This window comes from Neofelis nebulosa, chromosome 6 (assembly GCF_028018385.1).
Source record: "Neofelis nebulosa isolate mNeoNeb1 chromosome 6, mNeoNeb1.pri, whole genome shotgun sequence".
Classification (NCBI taxonomy): Eukaryota; Metazoa; Chordata; class Mammalia; order Carnivora; family Felidae; genus Neofelis; species Neofelis nebulosa.
This window is the reverse complement of record NC_080787.1, coordinates 18,514,043-18,530,909: the sequence shown is the minus strand read 5'-3', so window position 1 is coordinate 18,530,909 and position 16,867 is coordinate 18,514,043. Positions and strand designations below refer to the sequence as shown.

General features: G+C 43.9%; 1 protein-coding gene across 2 annotated transcripts in view; it reads left to right on the top strand.

Moving 5' to 3' along the window:
- Nucleotides 1–200: 200 nt before the first annotated feature.
- RNF182 (ring finger protein 182) overlaps nt 201–16,867 on the top strand; it is a 63,217-nt gene continuing 46,550 nt past the window's right edge. The window contains exon 1 of one of the 2 annotated variants that reach the window (XM_058732947.1): nt 201–286. The gene's annotated coding sequence lies outside the window, so the exon portion shown is untranslated. The remainder of the gene's footprint in view (nt 287–16,867) is intronic. The other variant, XM_058732948.1, reaches the window with a different exon arrangement.

Genomic DNA, 16,867 nt, shown 5'->3' with positions numbered 1-16,867 from the left:
GGAGGAGGAGGAAGAGGAGGGCGGGGGTCCAGGCGGCGGCCCCGCGCGCCTGGGACCCCGGCTGCCCTGGGGTCCCCACCGGGCCCGGGGGCCCCCTGGCGGTTGCCATGGTGACGCAGGGTCGGCGGCTCGGCGCAGTGGAAACAAAGCGGCCCGCCCGCTCCTCGCCCGAGCTCCTCCTCCGCGGGCACCTCCCTCCCCCCCCTCGCCCCCCGCCTCTGGCCCCGCCGCCGCCGCCGCCGGAGCGGCTCCCGGCCCCGCCGCCGCCGCCGTCGCCGCGGGCCAGGTAAGCGAGCGAGCGCGCCCGCGGCCGGTGGGGGAGGGGAGGCTGGGGCGGGGCGCCCGCGGGTGGGGGGGGGGCGCCCGCCGAGGGGAGCGGGCTCGGGCCCGACCGCGCCCGGGTCCCCGAGGGGCGCGTCCCCCGCCGGGCTCCGGCCGGCTGCGCCCCCGACGCCGCGGCCTCCCGCGCCCCGCGCCGGCGCCTCCAGCCCGGCCGCCCGCGGCCCCGGACGGCGGCCGGCAAGGCGGGCAGAGCCTCCGCGGGTGGGCGCGCCGCCGGGGCTCCGACGGGGTGCGCGGCGCGGGGCTTCCCGAGCGACGGGGCGGGGGCGGGCGCCCCCCGGTTTTGCCGGTGTGGCGTGTTCGCGAGGCTTTGGGGGAAAAAAGATGGGACGCCGTTTCCCTTTGGACTCGCCCGGTGGGCTTGCTAACCGATCCTCTCCGAGGACGGGATGGGAGGCTCGCAGGGGCGAGCAAGCCAGGCGGTGTTGTTGTTGTTGTTGTTGTTGAACAGTCTCTGGAAAGCGAGCCCGTGCTTAGGTGCCCCTGCCCGGTTTGGTGCTTCCGAAGTTCCTTTGGGTTTTGAACATAACGACCTTTATCTTTGCAAGGTGTAGTCGCTAAACCTGCAACCGAACGGGAAGGGCAGCCCGGGTTTCCCATCCGGCGGTACCCAAGTTCCTGGCGGGACCAGTACTTTGCGGGGTAGATCCTTGGCCCCCAGGGGGGCGGGGGGCATTGTTACTGTTTCTGGAAGGTATTGTGTTCGCGCTTTAAGGGACTGCAAAATGCCTCGCGTTTCTCTGCGTGAGGGAGCAGCTCGGAGCAGCTCCCGAGGCAGGTGTAGCGGCCGGTGTTTGTACCCGGGCGTTAAGGGCGGGGAGAGAGTGAAGATGCGGTTGCCAAGGGCGTGAGGGTACCGCTCGGGGGAATTGCTCAGGTGATGGGTGCATGCGTCCTTTCTCAAGGGCCCCAAGCCTTGCCATCATTTCGTGATACTTAGTTTGTGGCAGACACAGGGAAAGAATTAAAGATACGATTGTAAAGACGGCGTTGGGGCTACTTAGGCAACACGTGTGATACTGGGAAAGAAACCTCGCCGATCCATCCGGAAGGCAATAATATATTGACATTGTTTATCTTCATTGGGGAGCGACGTCGACTGGGAACTGGGAAATGTTTCAACTTAAGTTGTTGCTCCCAACTTAGTAAAATAATACACAAGTTGGAGTAGATGAGTTAGAGAACATTCTGCGGAGTGCAGGAAATTGTGTCTTTGCTCTTTTAAAAGGTAGTTGGTGAAAAGAAACGGGTGGCACGGATCATTTTGCATTGCAGTTAAGTTGATTAGAATTATGGCTATTAAAGCTACTTGAGCTTTGAGGCGTGAAGTGATTAATAATATCCCCTCTTCCTCCTCGTGGGATTTCAACACCTGTTAGCCTGCTGATTACCAGGTTTCCAAGTCGGTTTGTGTTTGCCAGCAATCGTAAGTGATGTTACTTCATTAGAAGATTGTATTGAAGACTGAAAGACGAAGTTGCCACAACAATTTGCAGGTTCTTTCACAACCGGGGGTGGTTTTTGAAACTGAGTTTATCTGTAGAGTGATTCACAGCTGCCGTGCTTAACGCTCACTGATGGTGGCAACGAGTCGGTAGTGAGATGTGAGGTCTGTTTTGAGAAGGTAAGCAGGAGAGAAAATCAGTATTTTCTCATTGAGGCGTGAAAGGCAAACAGAACATTGAAGCCTAGACACACGATATAGACACGGGAGGGAGTTTCTTGCTTTGTAGTAAAAATCATGATTTCTCTTGCGTGTTCGGAGGTACCAAGATTATAGCTTTATCCGGATACTTGCTAGCAAATCCAGCATTCTAGTGCAAGGCCCCTGGACCTGCTTTTCAGCCAGATGGAGCCCTCACGGTGGGTTCTAGCCTCAATAGTTAACGTGGTGGCCCTTAGCTTGTATTCTCAAGAACGGAGATACAGCCCACTGTTGGCTCAGCACCACGAGGACTCCTGTTTTGCCTTTGCTGCTAACTCACACAAGGCACAAGATTCAACGGAGTCTGGCATTTCTAAAGCTGTCTGTCTTTCTGCCAAAAAGTGAGGTCCGTAAACATCAGGAATAAACAGTCACGGACTGCACGTACCGCTTTGTACTGGTTTGTCTCCACCAGTGTCTGAAGCATGAGATGGAGCCGTTGTCGGGGCGGGGAAAGAGAACTTGGCGTGCTCATGTATGTTGCTGGCATTCCGAGGTACGTGTGTCCCCATATGATGAAAGAAAAAAGTAGTTGTGAGATCCTGAGGATCTCCTTAGGAAATAAATGCACGTGGAAAGTGTGCTTTATGTCCTTGGTTTAGCTTAGCCACCTGGTGGACGTAGAAAACAGCCCAGCGCGTCCTCAGGTGCAAAAAACCCTACTTGTCCCTCCCGCTTATTCATAGGGGTGTGACTCTTGCGCATTTCTAGCCCGAAGACTCTGTATTTTAGGGAGTACGGCTGGTCCTAATTTTTGGTATAAGTTGTAAAATAGGGTCTGATCACTGTAATCACAGCCCTTGTCCTACAAGAGGGATTCTGTACCTTAACTTACCAAGCGTGTCCACAGCTATGAGACAAACCGCGGAATGTTCTCGTTGAAGTTAGGATGAACATACTCGTGACATTGAAAGTCCGTTTGTTTTGTAACCACGTGAGCCTGCATGGGCAGCAGAAGGCCACGGAAGCCTTTATTGCCTGTTTCTGGGTCAGCGTTCTCTTGCAGTTTCTAGTAGCAGTGTGCTGACTGGTTCGTAATTTGGCATCTAGTACAAAGTGTTGTAGCATTTATAAAAGCGCATTTGTGAAGGCCAATAGGTTTTGAATGGTGTCTTCGTTACCAAAACACTCAGGCTCAGATCTGTGCCTGGGGGTGAGTAATGTGGTCCCTGAGACTAGCTCGAGGAAGAGTGCTATAAATATAAGGTTCACTGACCTGCTGTGCATGGTGGGTATTGATCGGAACTGTGATCGGAACTGTGGTGCTGAGAAGTGGCATGGGAGACGCATGGTGGTGGCGACAGGAAGTGGCGTTCTGGGTTATGGAAGTGTTCTGGAATCCGTGGAAGTGTAGCATGGATTATCACTAGTGATTGATGGAGATTGAGAAATGTTTGTTGGGCGTAGGTCTCTCTTTTCGTGTTCCCCGTTAAAATGAAGATCCCACGTCTTCGTTAAACCACTTTGTAAACCACAGAGCTTGGGGATAATATATACGTTTCTACTGTCTGCCACTTGGAGTGTTACAAATACAGCTCTAGGTCAATGATTGATTTCCTTACCTGCCAGTTATTGGTAGCAATTACACAGTACAGTTTTGGACATCAGTCAACAAATGGTTATCAGGTGTTTCCTTCTATATATTCTGTGTTGCTTGATCAAAGGCATCTGAACCCTTATGGATGAGGAATTACTTGTTTCCAACTATTATGATTATTTCTTTCATTTCCGAGTTCATTATGTGCAATAACCAAATGGTCTCCTTTGGCCTAGTTTTCAGCCTCCTTTTTATTTTAAATTAAAAAAATGCATATTTATTTATTTTGAGAGAGAGAGCGTGCGTGCACAAGCACGAGGAGCAGAGGGAGAGGGAGAGAGAGGCTCCTAAGCAAGCTCCATGCTCAGTGCAGAACCTGCTGCGGGGCTTGATCCCACAACTGCGAGATGATAACCCGAGCAGAAATCAAGAGCCAGACACTTGACTGACTGACCCACCCAGGCATCCTGAGCCTTCTTTGTCTTATGGGGAAAAGTCACCAGTTAATGCCTTGATGATTTTTAAATAATTTTATATCCCCAGAGCTTTAAAAACATGATTTGGCTAATTTGTTATTCAACCAGAAGAATATTTAGAGGCTTAGTTTATAGTAGTGCGCATTAAAAAAAAAAAAAGCCCAGGGGTGCCTGGGTGGCTCAGTCGGTTAAGCGTCCGACTTCAGCTCAGGTCACATCTCGCAGTCCGTGAGTTCGAGCCCTGCGTCGGGCTCTGGGCTGATGGCTCAGAGCCTGGAGCCTGCTTCCGGTTCTGTGTCTCCCTCTCTCTCTGCCCCTCCCCTGTTCATGCTCTGTCTCTCTCTGTCTCAAAAATAAATAAACATTAAAAAAAAAAAAAGCCCAACCCATATTATAATCTGACATATCGGACGTTTACAGAGCTGTGTGGTGAATAGGAAAATTTGGCATCCTGTAGGGTGATGTGTTGTGCATTTCCCTAAGTGTCTCACATTAGATTTTTACCTTATGATGAGTAGAAGTAAAAGCCAAAGGGCCATGAGGTAGAGTCTTCAATGAGTTAAAAGATGTTTAAAGGGAGTGTAATACACACTGAAAGCCTGCAGGGCATGATGGTCAAGGGGATGGGAAGAAAAAAAGACTTTGATGGCATTAATAATCTCTTTATCACCTTATGGTCCAAACTCCTGAAGCAGTTACCGAAGGGCTGTTTCCATGGTTTTCAGAGGCTGGCCACTTCTACACCAGAGATGTGGGTCCTGGTCACCGATCCCCACCTTTTCCCCTGACTAACCAAAAAGCGACTCCCGTGAATTGTGACTAAGTGCACTTTGAATATTATAAGCCTCCAATAAAGGTACAAGAGTAGAGGGTTTGTGTGTGTGTGTGTGTGTGTGTGTGTGTGTGTGTGAGAGAGAGAGAGTATTATGTAATCTGATTGTTCCAGTAGACCAGTTAGATTAATCAAGACAGTACTGGAAGTATGAAACTATGTGTTTGTCTAACACATTTGATGTATTTAAGTGGGAAACTGTGTTTCTGAGTATCAGTCCATTAGGAACCTTCTTCCCTTTCTTATAACCGTAGTCCTTCAATGAAGACATGGCATTTTACACAATTCTGTCATGCTGTGACATGTCAGGCATGGTTATATTGACGAATAGATGCTTACTCAAACTCTTGAATTGTAAATCTGCAATAAAAGGTTTCTGTGTGGTCTCGTCTGGCATTTCATCCTGTCGCATCCGGTTTTTCTCAGACCACGTTCAGTATGATTGACGTTTCATCTTTTTTCTGTCCATCAGTCACATCCTCACTAGGGCTTCTGATGGGGCAGATCCTGTGCGAAGCACTGCACAACTCTTAGCTTATTTTTAATGCTCACAGGAGCCCTATGCGGTAGGTACTTTTGTGGTCCCCAGTTTAGGATGGAGAAAACTGATGTGACCGCTCTCTGATATATTCACCTAAAGGTACACAAAATACACCAGAATCCCGGCATTTTTAAAAAAAAATTTTTATTATTATTTTTTTAACGCTTATTTATTTTTGAGACAGAGAGAGAGCATGAACAGGGGAGGGGCAGAGAGAGAGGCAGACACAGAATCTGAAACAGGCTCCAGGGTCTGAGATGTCATCACAGAGCCCGACGCGGGGCTCGAACTCACAGACCGTGAGATCATGACCTGAGTCAAAGTTGGAGGCTTAACCGACTGAGCCACCCAGGTGCCCCAATCCCAGTGTTTTGATGGGAAGGAGTGCAGGCAGCTTTGCCTTTTTTTTCCAGTTCACTGGTGTGTGTGTGTGTGTGTGTGTGTGTGTGTGTGTGTGTGTGTAAAGTGTAGAAATGATGGCACTAATCGTTGTGGCACTCCGGCTTTTTTTCTTTCTTTTCAATGAAAAGAAACAAAGCCTAAAGTCACAAGAAGCTTTTGTTCGTAGCTTATTGTGACATGTATCAGGATTCTTTTCTGTGTATAGAAACTGGCAGAGATTGATTTGCAGAAAAGATACTTTCTGAAGGTAGTTGTCCCTTCATTATGGTTTGTATTCTGTACTAAAAGAATACATATTTTCTATGGTGTTGGCATGGAATATACCTGTAAATATATCTTTTGAGTGTTGGTCTATTTTGCGTTGCCTTTTGTGCGCTGTCCTCAATCTGGGCTCACCTGTTTTGTCCTTAGCTGACTTCCTGCCCCAAGGACTAAGTGATACTCCTTTTTTACTCTCTTCCAAGATAATTCTGTGTATACCTTAAAAAAAAATTGGCACATTGTGTTGAAAGATACATAGGTCTGGTTTTTTTTGTTTGTTTGTTTCTTAGTTTTTTTTTTGTTTTTTTTTTGTGCTAGACTGTAAGCTTCTTAAGAACAACAACTATGTCTTAACTCATTTCCAAAGATCAGGTAGGTACAAGTATGCTTTGCTTAATTGAATACTTAAACGATTTTTTTCTGTGACATAAAATTATTATGTTTTACTCTAGTTCCGAAGTCAGTAGTGAGAGCTTAAAAAAAAATCAATTTTAGGGCCTTAGGAAACTGACTCAAGTTTAATGTATCATTTGGGCACTATAAAATTAATTTGAGCTTTTAGTTACTTGAAATAGAACATTAGAAATCACATCACAATTCTGTTTCAACTTACTTGGATTTCTGATATTCATGCCTTAAAAGGTTATATATAAAAAGCTTAAAAAAATAGTAGCTAGCTTGTTGTGATGAGCACTGGGTGTTGTATGTGAGTGTTGGATCACTAAATTGTACACCTGAAATTGATCTTGCACTGTATGTTAACTGGAATTAAAAAATTTTTTTTTTCAACGTTTTTTATTTGTTTTTGGGACAGAGAGAGACATAGCATGAACAGGGGAGGGGCGGAGAGAGAGGGAGACACAGAATGGGAAACAGGCTCCAGGCTCCGAGCCATCAGCCCAGAGCCTGACGCGGGGCTCGAACTCACGGACCGCGAGATCGTGACCTGGCTGAAGTCGGATGCTTAACCGACTGCGCCACCCAGGCGCCCCTGTTAACTGGAATTTAAATGCAACCTTAAAAAAATAGCTAGCAGGGGCACCTGGGTGGTTCAGTCGGTTAAGCGTCTGACTTCGGCTCAGGTCGTGATCTCGCGGTTCAGGGTTGGAGCCCCCACGTGGGGCTCTGTACTGACAGCTCAGAGCCTGGAGCCTGCTTTGGATTCTGTGTCTCCCCCTCTCTTTGCCCCTCCCCCGTTTGCACGCTCCCGCGTTTTCTCTCTCTCTCTCAAAAATGAATAAACATTAAAAAAGTAGCTAGCATAATTTTATACTAGCAATTATGAACAAGCTTTTGATTATTCTAGTCAAAGAGCAAAAAAAAAAAAGAATCTTTGAAAATCATTTACATTTGTTTTTACAATACTTTCAGTATTTTACCTCCGATCGCCCCTCCTCCACCCCATGTAAAGTGATTAAGAGTGATTAAGCATATTAACTTCAGTGATCCTTTCTTATTTAAGCTACGTGAAAAATAAGATGAAGTAAGGGACAAGTGTCCATGAAAGCAAGTCACGAGGCAGAGTTCTGTGGGTTCTGTTAACAAATATTCTAATAGCTGCCATTTATTCAGTACTTCTTTGGTGCCGGGTAATTTATTAGTAGGCTACACAAGCAGTCTCTTTTGATCTTCATAGTAACCCTTGTTTCCCCTTCAATAAAATACTAATAAATAGCTTATCCAGGGTTGCGCAGAGTTGGTAAATGTAAAACCATGATTTGTGTGGGTAAGTCACCATGTGAAGCTGCCTAGGGTTGCTCTGCTAATTCCTGGCAAAGGGTGCTTCCTACAGCATCGAAGATGCTTTTGTTGGTGAGTACTTTGGGAAGAGAGGCCGTTGAGGAAACCAAGAAAAATACATCCTTGTTTATGCTCACCACTGCAGACACCATTGGGGGTTTTGGGGTAGAAGGAGGGGAGAATGTTTGCTCTCGATCTATTTTTAGAAGTAAGACCAAAATTAATCGCGCTGTCTTCTGTCTCCTGAATTTATTTCGTTTTATTTTACACTGTGCCCTGGATTGGGAATGTAACACAGAAAAGGGCCACGTGAGATGATCTAGATGAAAAGAAATGAAAACTCAGCATGTGTCGTGTCATATACCTCTGGGTAGGGTTCTCAGAGGGTCAGAGCAGCGTGTTCTTTGTTACGTGGGGGGAGGTCCTTGTCTAGGATGCTGGAGGTCTGGATGAAGTTGAGAAGCCTTGTTCTTTGAACATGCCAAGCCTCCTACGGTTTTTAGACCTTAGCACTTCCGTCCACTTTGCTGGGGCTGCTTTCTCTCTAAACATTTGTGTGACTTTACCCCCTTGTTTCTTTCAGGTCTGTACTCTGATATTATCAGAGTGGCCTTCCTAAGCTCTCTGTACAAAATCGTGATCTTTTGGAGTGCCGGGTGGCTCAGTCAGTTGAGTGTCCAACTTCGGCTCAGGTAACAATCTCACAGTCTGTGGGTTCAAGCCCCGTGTCTGGCTCTGGGCTGACAGCCCAGAGACTGGATCCCACTTTGGATTCTGTGCCTCCCTCTTTCTCTCTTCTCCTCCCTTGCTTGCACTCTGTCTCTCAAAAACTAAAACGTTAAAAAAAATTAAAAATTGTGATCTTTCTGTCTCCCGTACTCTCTTCCACATCTGTTCTTTTCCACAGTGCTGTTACCACATGGTACATCAAGTAAACAAACGAAAAACATATAATTGTCTTACTCGGCTATTGTGTACAATTCCATAAAGACAGTGGATCTGTTTTGTTTTTTCTTTTTGCTACTGTGTTCTCGGCTTCTAGGACAATGCCTAGTAAGTGCTCAATAAATACTTCTTGAATGAATAAAAAAATTTTTTATGATGTCCATTTCCCGCAGAGGGGACCAGTCTTAGGAAACCACTGGAATATAGGAGCGTTTTAGATTTCCGTAGTCAAGTCTCTGTCTGCTTTGGTGTTCTCAGATGGCTGTCCCCGTAGCTTTTTTTTTTTTAATTATTATTTTTTCAATGTTTGTTTTTGAGAGAGACAGAGCGTGAGTGGGGGAGGGGCAGAGAGAGAAGGAGACACAGAAGCCGAAGCAGGCTCCAGGCTCTGAGCTCTCAGCACAGAGCCAGACGTGGGGCTTGAACTCACGAGCTATGAGATCATGACCTGAGCCGAAGTCGGATGCTCACCCAACTGAGCCACCTAGGCACCCCGTCCCTACAGCTTATTAAGTGGTCCCAGAGAAGAGTATAGAAAAATGCCATCCTCTGTTCTGGTAAACAGGTCAGAACTAGTGATTTGGTGAAACTTGAGACATCTGTAATCACTGAGATGTGAATCCATGCAGAGACTTTTTCAAATGCGTGGAGAGCTTTTGATTGATAATACCTTTGTATTCTAACTGTTCTGTCCAAGTCTTAAAAAAAAAAAAAAGTACTATGTAGTTCCCTTCTCTTCTCAAGGCTTTTTTAAAACTGGATATAAACCATTCAGAGATAATTTTTGAACTCTTGCTAATATTAATACGAACTAGAATTTCTTCAATTGTACAATTGTGGGGCTAAGACATAAAAGAACAATACAGCCACTTCTCTCTGAGCTTGGATTAGCTATTTGCTTGTTAGATGTTCAAGAATTAATAAAAAGCATTTTAAAAAGCATTGCATCCCAAGAGCTAGAGGCTGTAAAATCCATCAGCCTAAGAGTTTGCTGATTTATCTATTTTTTAAAAAATCTGTGTTACCCTTGGGAGGGGGGGAGGTTGGAAAGTTGTGCCTAAGCAAAGCTTTTCGTTATCTCTTCATCAGTGCCATAGGAGCAGGACTATAGAGACAACGAAACACAGCCCCATTCCCTGGGGTTTAGAAAATTCTGCTACTTATTGGATGCAATGTGTCTTTGTCACTTACGAACGTTTTCTTTTCAGAGCTTCTCTCGGTGTCTCAGAAAGCGAACAGACTCATTGAAGATTATTAAGTCAGCTCTCAGGTTCTAAAAGATGGGAGTGAAATCAAGAGGCATTCATTGGCGTGTGATGTCACTTGCTGGCTCATACGAAGAATCCGGGCTTCCTGGTAGTCAGATCTGGGCCGGAATCCTGGCTTTGCACTAAGGGTCTTGCAACTGCTTTTGGTCTGTGGGTGGGAAGTAATGAGATTTAACTCTCCCTCTGAAAGAGAGGGCTGTGATTGAATAACTTGGCGGGTGTGGGCAACAAATAAATTTGCTGGGATAAGGCAGGAAGAAGTTCTTCCTACTGACAGATGGTGATGGTAGGAAATGAAATTTACAGAGCAGGGTGAATAACTTTTTCTGTTAAAACTTCTGTACGCGTAATTCTGAAGCTGTCAATCTTGTACTCAGCCCGTGAGCTTTCGGTTTTTGTGAGAGAACGTGTTCATTTGCCCCGTCCCGTTTGCACAAGTCAGATAAGTGACACAGGTACAAGAAGACGCCAGGAGCTGGGGGGCGCTGAGCTGTGACCTGGGTGCGGCACGTCACCGCGGAGGGCTGTTGTGAGGACACGTGATGGCTGGCTGGACGCACGTAAGGTGTGTACCACGCATCCGACCGATGAAAAGCGCTTAATGAAGGCAGCCCAAAGCTCTTTGGCATCTTTTCCCTCCATCACATGCCCTCTCCTCTCAGCCTCTTCCCCTTACGAGATGAACCCTAATGCCTGAAGATCACTTGAAATCATTTCTTAAAAAAAAAAAAATAATTCTGGCATTTTACCTTTGTCTTTTCTCAAGGGTCTCTGTTTAGTTTGTGACCACAAAGTTCTGCACACCTGTGTTCCAACAGAGAGTCCTCTATAATTTTAAAACGACGTTGCGAATCTACTTAAGATATTTAGTAGTGTAACCTATGAAAGGGTAAGACCACACTCAATACAGCAGCAATGATGTCTGAATGAGTAGAATGAGGATTTCTTTTTATTTATTTATTTATTTTTTTTAACGTTTATTTATTTTTGAGACAGAGAGAGACAGAGCATGAACGGGGGAGGGTCAGAGAAAGGGAGTCACAGAATCCGAAACAGGCTCCAGGCTCTGAGCTGTCAGCACAGAGCCCGACGCGGGGTTCGAACTCACGGACCGCGAGATCATGACCTGAGCCGAGGTCGGCCGCTTAACCGACTGAGCCACCCAGGCGCCCCGAGGATTTCTTTTTAAACGAAATCTACAAATAAATTTTCATTGGTTGATGAGCATTATAAAGCATTTTTCATGCAGCAGCTTTTTTTGTTTTTAGATACAATTAGGACAGAAATAAGAACAGATAATGATCAGGTTGTGAAATTTAGTTACATATGTTGTAGTAGCTCCTTTTCTAAAATTATGACTAATTTAATACATTATTATCTTGTTTTATAGATCTTATTTGGTTTTATTATGATGAAATAATTCCTCAGTGATTTTTCTCTTTTTTACATTTGGCTCTTGTTTTGCTCAAGCTGACAAGCATATTAATTTCACTGTGCAATACTTGTCTTTGTATTCTTTATATTAGCTAACAGTTCTGACATCGTTCTTATCTTTCTTTGTGTACTCTGAACTCACCTCGTGGGGCTTCTGTGAATCCCTCCCTTGTGCGGTGCTTTCTCCTGCCCCTGGGCCTTTGCACTGGTCATTCCTCTGTGAAGATGTTCTTCCCTTCTCTCTTCACTTAGTAACTCCTGCTCATTTTACAGATTTCAGTTCATTTGTTCATTTGTTACTTCCTTAGGGCAATTTTCCCTGACATTCTTGATGGGGTCAGACATTCAGCAAATGTGACTGAGTGCCGGAAGACTCTCAACTCTGGGAATATCAACAGACAAGGTTCCTTTGCGGTGGTGCTTGCATTTGGGTGAGGAGATAAGCACACATGTGCACATGTGTGGACACACACACACACACACACACACACACAGAAATCCAAATAAAAAAGAAAACTAGCAGGGACAAATGAAACACAGATAATATGCAAAAAACCCCAGAAGAGCCAAAACAAATGTGGAAAAGAATAAAGTTGTGTGACTCACACCGACCGATTTGAAGGAAAAAAAAAACCCCACACAGATAATTAAACTATGGCAAGTGAGTAGATGCTACCTTAGATTAGGAAGCAAGATCACGTTTAAGCTGAGATCTCAGTGACAAGGGGAGCCTTTATCAGGAGCAAAGCAATTTCAGACTGAAGGAACAAGTGCAAAGGCCCTGAGGCAGAGAGAAGGCAGGAGAATGCCAAGAGATGATGTCAGAGAAGGAAGGAATGGCCACGTTCCTCAAGGTTTTGTCCGTGGCGGGGACTTGGGTTTTGTTCTGTGTGCAGTGGGAAAACCGTTGGAGGGCTTGCTGCAGAAGTAGTGGTTGGGAAAATGGGAATACTTTGGTTTACATTTTGGAAATGTTCTTCCACGTAGAGGTTGGTTCTTGGGCAAGCAAGAGTGGTAGCAGGCCGGGTTATCGGGAGCCTCTTGCAGTAGTCCAGGTGAGATGTGGTGTGCCTATTACAACTGTAACTTTATATTATTTTTTGTGCTTATTTGATATTGCCCTCACTGGACTGTAAGCCCCACGAGGGAAGAGGCGATTTTTTCTCTTTAAAGCTGTATCCCCGGTGCGCAGTCCAGAGCCTGGCAGCGTGTGGGTTCTTGGTGACCTAGTACTCAAGTGACTAGATAACGATTGTGAGATACCATGAATAAGATTTCGTCCATGTATGTTGATTTAACTATCAAGCGAGTGTATTTCTGATATTACACATAGAAAATGGTCGTATGCATCATGGCCAAAGGAATTATTATAGCCAGCAGGAAAAAGATTCGTAGAGTCGTTGATATCAAGGTCTTTATTCAAATCTTCAGATTAGAGTCGCCTGTCCTTCACTCTTACTCTGATGGTAGAAATGCCACAAGGCACGTATTAGAGAGTGGAAGGTATTTTCACAAGCGGAAGGTAGTCAAAAATGACAGCCACGTTGGTTATAACCACACGATGTTGCTGAAACTATTGAGGTTGTCCTCGTCACTTAGTCATGGTAATTTACGGGTAGAAAAGTTACAATGTGCATCTTACACTGAGTGTATACATAAGTTGCTTCAAAACTTTTAATGAAAACAATAAGACCTATCAGTAGGATTCCTTTAAGACAGACCTCACTTACTACAATGGGGCATTTGAAATGGACCGGGATGCTGATTCACGTAGTTTGGGTATGGAACTAGCAACATAGCAGATTTAATGTTTTCCCTTCTCCTGCCTTTACAGACAATGATGGAAGAGTTTGAAACCTTTAAACAATTTTATTCAAACAGTGGGGCACATAATTAGGAAGAGCTTAAAGCATTTTAGAGTTCAATTTTATATCTGGGCTGAAATTCAATTATTCTTTGGTCTGCAGTAAATTTAAATGATTTGATTATTAACCTCTGGGTCATGGTCGATTGGTCTATAAAATGATAGACTTTTCTGCCAGAGAAAGTCAGCTTAAAAAAAAGAGAAAATTTAGACAGCCCATGTTAAACTCTCTCATGGTAGAAAGGAGGACTTTTTGCTGACTTTACTACTTAATTTTTCCAGTAAGTACGTATTGAATATCCACTGTGTGTAAGGCGCTGGGCTGGGCACTGATGACCCAAAAGCACTGACAGTGTCGTGCTTGGTCGTTACACTAGAGTGTGATGCGAAAGGCATATGATGCTTGTGGAAGGGGGTGGGAGAGGCATCCAAGTAAGATTTGGGAATAATTAGTACCTATGCTGAATGACGGGTGGCCCCAGCAAGGCCAGATTGGGAGGACCTTAAATTCTTTTCAGCAGGGAAGTAAATGATGAAATTTGAGTTCTAGAAAGTCTTTCTGGGACCGCGTGCAGACTTTTCAAAATCATAGCATCCTTTTACCTGTTTTGTGTTCTATGTATCATGTAAAGATATAAGGAAACGTCATTTTTATTTTTAAGTAAGCATTGTCATTGAAGGTTAACATGCATGCAGAAAAGTGCACAAGTCAGAGGGTTATAGCGGTTTGTATTTTCCAAAAGTAAGCCACTTTCGAAACCCCAACTTACATCAAAACATAACATAAAATATTATCGTTAACCTAGAATCCATTCACCGCTTTCTTTCAGACCTTACCTGCACCCAAAAAGTGACCATTGGTCTGAGTGCTATTACTACGGATCAGTTTTGCAAACTATTTTATTTTATTTTATTTTTATTATTTTTTTTTTTTTATTTATTTTTGGGACAGAGAGAGACAGAGCGTGAACGGGGGAGGGGCAGAGAGAGAGGGAGACACAGAATCGGAAACAGGCTCCAGGCTCCGAGCCATCAGCCCAGAGCCCGACGCGGGGCTCAAACTCGCGGACCGCGAGATCGTGACCTGGCTGAAGTCGGACGCTTAACCGACTGCGCCACCCAGGCGCCCCCAGTTTTGCAAACTATTTTAAAATGTTCTACAAGCGAAATCATGCAATGTGTCCTTTTTTTTTTTTTGGTCATTAAGCATTTCTTTGTTATATTTGTGACATTCACCCAAGCTGCTGGATGTAATCGTATTTGGTTCGTCTTCTCCCACACTTTGGTATTTTGTTATTGTAGATTCCACATTTTTTTCCTATCCATTTGTCGTTCATAGATATTTGGATCATTTCTAATTTTTCTCTGTTACAAATGGTGCTGTCATGAAGAGTCTCATACATGTATGTATACGTGGGCATCTCTGTTGAGTATATATGTAGGATTGGAATGGATCATAGGTTACATGTATGAGTTACCACTGATATGGCCAAACATTTGCCTGAAGAGGTTGTACCAGTTGACATTCCCAGCACGAATGTCTCAAAGTTCCAGCTGTTTCTCATTTTTGCTCACACTTGGTATTGTAAATCATAGTAGAGGGCAAAAAGTAATATCTCATTGTGGTTTTTATTTGTACTTTGCCAATAAGTGATGTTCTCCGATACTATGTGCTTGCTTTTTTTTTTTATTTAATGATTTTTTCCCCCAAAGTTTATTTATTTATTACTGAGAGAGACAGAGACAGCATGAGTGGGGGAGGGGCAGAGAGAGGAGAGAGAGAATCCCAAGCAGGCTCCACACTGTCAGTGCAGAGCCCGACGCGGGGCTCGAACTCGTGAAACTGTGAGATCATGACCTGAGCCGAAACCAAGAGTCAGACGCTTTACTGACTGAGCCGCCCAGGAGCCCCACTATGGGCTTGCTTTTTAATCTCGTAATGTTGTGTCTTTGATGAACCAAAGGTTCTAATTGGAATGAATTCTGACTTATAAATCTTTCCTTTATGTTAGTGCTTTTAGTGTCTTGTTTAAGAAACCTTTGCTTGCCTCAAGGTCATAAAGATATTTACTTGTACTCTTAAGAAGTCTTACTGTTTTACCTTTCACATTTAGATTTATTACCCTCTTGGAATTGAATTTTGTGTGTGGTGTGAGGTAGGGGTCACGATGATTTTTATCTGTGTTATTAACCTGTTAACCCAGCATTACTTGTGATAAAGATCATCCTCTCTCTACTGAATTACAATAGCACATTTATCCTAAATCAAGAAATTGTGTCTGTAAACCTCTTTCTGGACCCTCTGTATTCTGTCCTATTGGGCTGTTTGTTTAATAAAATACCTTAAATTATTGTAGACCTGGTACCAGGTAGTGTAAGTCTTTCAATTTTGTTTTTCTTCTTGATTTCCTTTTGGCCTTTTCTTGGTGTTTGTCATTTACATATAAATGCCAGAATCACCCTGTCAATTTTCACAAAAACACTGGCTGAGCTTTTGATTGGAATTGCCTTGAATCTGCAGATCAATTTGGGAGAGTTGACTCTTTATAATAATTGAGTCAGTGAACACAGTATAGCTCTGTATCTAATTAGGTTGTCTTTAATTTCTCAAAGTAATGTTTTCAAGTTCTCTCTGTGGCATTCTTGTACATCTTTCATGGGTTGATTCTTTCTGTTGCTGTTGCAGATGACATCTTTAAAGTTTCACCTTCTAACTTTAGGTTGCCTGTGAATATAGACTACAGCAGATTTTGGTGTACTGACCTAGATTCCAAGGATTTTGCTACATTGGCTTCCTAGTCTTAATAGTTTATCTGTACAATCACCCGTCCTTCACTTGAATTTACTCTCAGCGCTTAACCACTTTCCTCATCATGCACAATTCTAAGAATACTTTACCTCTGTAAAAGCCCCTGCTCCCTTTTGTACTGTTGCTGTCATTTATTTTAATTTCACGTATGAATAGAACCACACAATACATTGTTATTGATGTTTTGTGCTGTTAATGTCTGTTTGTATTTACTATTTCTCTTCATTCCTTCATGTAAGTCTGTTTCCCTCTGGGATTATTTCTTTTCTGCTTGAAGACCTCTTTTTAGTATTTCTTTGTATTTTTATTTGAAACTTCAAAAAATCTGTCTAATTTCCCGTTGCATGTAGAATTCTGGGTTGTCAACTGTTTTTCAGTGCTTTAAATACATAATTTAATCATCTTCTGTCTTCTATTATTTTTGTTTAAGAACCGAGCCGTCAGTCTCATTGTTGGTCTTTTGAAGATGATGTGCTTTTTCCTCCGTTTTAAATTTTGTTTTCTATTTCTTTGATATTGAGGGGTTTACTATAATCTGCCCAGGCAGTTTTTTCTTACTGTTTATCCTACTTGGAGATCATAGAGTCTCTTAAATCAGTTTTGAAATATTTTTGACAATTATCTCATTATATATTAACTTCTTCTGGTCCAATCTCTCTCCTCTATTCCTGAAAGTACAGTTTTACATATAGTAGACTTTTTCACTACGTC